This window comes from Tupaia chinensis, unplaced genomic scaffold (assembly GCF_000334495.1).
Source record: "Tupaia chinensis unplaced genomic scaffold, TupChi_1.0 Scaffold000272_1, whole genome shotgun sequence".
NCBI classification, from domain to species: domain Eukaryota; kingdom Metazoa; phylum Chordata; class Mammalia; order Scandentia; family Tupaiidae; genus Tupaia; species Tupaia belangeri.
In genome coordinates this window covers 5,261,719-5,263,792 of record NW_006159754.1, presented here as the reverse complement: position 1 = coordinate 5,263,792, position 2,074 = coordinate 5,261,719, and positions in this window count along the sequence as shown.

Genomic DNA, 2,074 nt, shown 5'->3' with positions numbered 1-2,074 from the left:
CCAAGCCCCCAAAGTGCTATCTCTGATTATTCTTAAATGAAACCTTAGTTGGCAGAAAAGTTCACCATACAAGGGCTCTTGAGAACTTCAAAGAAACACTTCATTAGATTCTAAAGCACTCAGGCCATCCCTCCAAATCAAAGCGAACCTCCAGAGTCTCTTCAAAAATGACTCGCATCCCAGCTACTACCAGGATCATAAAAGTCAGACCTCAGAACCACAGTTATGGCAGACATTAGTTCTTTATCCCACTAACTCCACAAGGAATATTTCCCATGTTATCAAGATCTCTGAAGCACTATAAAATAGCCTGTTCCTGTCAACATCAACTTTAGATAGACATTGCAATCATGAAATCAGTTTCCAGCAACAAAAAGTCAATTCTTTCTTTGACATACAGTTTGGGCTTGTCATTTCTTTTTTCTTTTCATTGCCAGAGGGCATGTGCAGTAGCCAGAGAGAGACAGAGACAGAGAGGGGAAAGCACTCTCCAAAAGGGCCTGGTCATTCTGCAGTCCTTCCTCCTCTTCCTCTCCATACTGTCTGGATTATGGACATGCAGGCACACACAACTGGTATGTTTTTCAAGCTGCCAGGGACTGAATCTGAATCACGGTCAGCCATGAGGCACCCTTAACCACTAGGCAACAGGGCTAGCCCATGAGTCTTATGATTTCTTTATTCTTTCTTTCTTTTTTTCTTTCTTTCTTTTTATTTATTTATTTATTTATTGAGAGATTTTGCTATAGAGAGTGTATACTGGCCAAAAAAGACAGAGAGAGACAGAAAGCAAGAAAGCACACCCTCTCCCCCACCCCCAGGGGAGATGGCCATACCACAATCTCTTCTCTATCTCTTCTCTATTCTCCTCTTGGGATCTTGGGCATGCATGCACATGTGCCTGTCTTGAGTTTTCAGCTGCTGGGTTCAGGACCCAAACCATAGTTGACTACGTGGGAGTTCAGTGATGTAATCGTTATGCCATCTGCTGGCTCCAAGTCTTGTCATTTCTTTTTTTTAATATTTATTTTTAATTTATTATTATCACTTTCCAATTTGATCAGAGAAACACAGAGAGAGAGAGAAGGAAAGTGAGAAAGCAAGCCACTCAGTCCAGTACTCAAATTATGGTTAGCCATATGGGAGTCTAACGCCTTAACCACCACACCATCTACTGGCCCCACCCAGTCTTGTCATTTCTTTTTTCTTTTTTTAATTTACCTATTTTATGTTTTTATTTAAATTTATTTATTTACATTAATTCACTGTACATCATTACAACATACAAAATGAGATTTTCCATCCAGAATAAACTGTATATTGGCTCAATTAAGCACATCAACATATGTGTTACCAACAAATAATTTTCCATTTCTTGTTTCCTGTATATTTTGCTTTTTTCCCATTCTCAATTTCCTATCTCTCAACCTCTGCCATCCCCCACCCTCCTCCCACACTGTCTCTGGTATCTATGATTGCTTTCTATGCCTTCTCCCCCCCCCAGCATTTTATTGATTCCTAAAGATCTTAATTAATCTAAATATTTTGAATAGCAAGCACAGCTGATATATACATATCCATGAAGACAAGTCTGACTTTACACATAAACCTCAGTGAGTAGAATGAACATACTATAAAGTAGCACCTAACTGGGGCTATATATCTATATATCAGTCATCAAATAGGTATTTTTAATGCTTTTTTTTAGTTTCAAGAAAAACAGTTTTAGGTATTTTTCCTGAAACATTTTTTAAAACTTAGTTTACATTCATTCCCTAAGCATCATCATAGCATACAAAATGTGATTTGCCATCCAGAATATACTGCATAGTGGCTTAATCATTCATGTTATAAAAAATTTTCCATTGCTAGTTTCATATATGTATATATATATATGTGTGTGTGTGTGTGTGTGTGTGTGTATATATATATATTTCTGACCCTCTTCTCACACTATCACACTAACTCTGGTGTCTACAGCTGTCTTCCATTTCTTTTCCCCCCACATTGTATTGATCATACAATTTCTTTTCTTTTCTTTCTTTTCTTTTTTTTTTTTTTTTTTTTTTTTTTT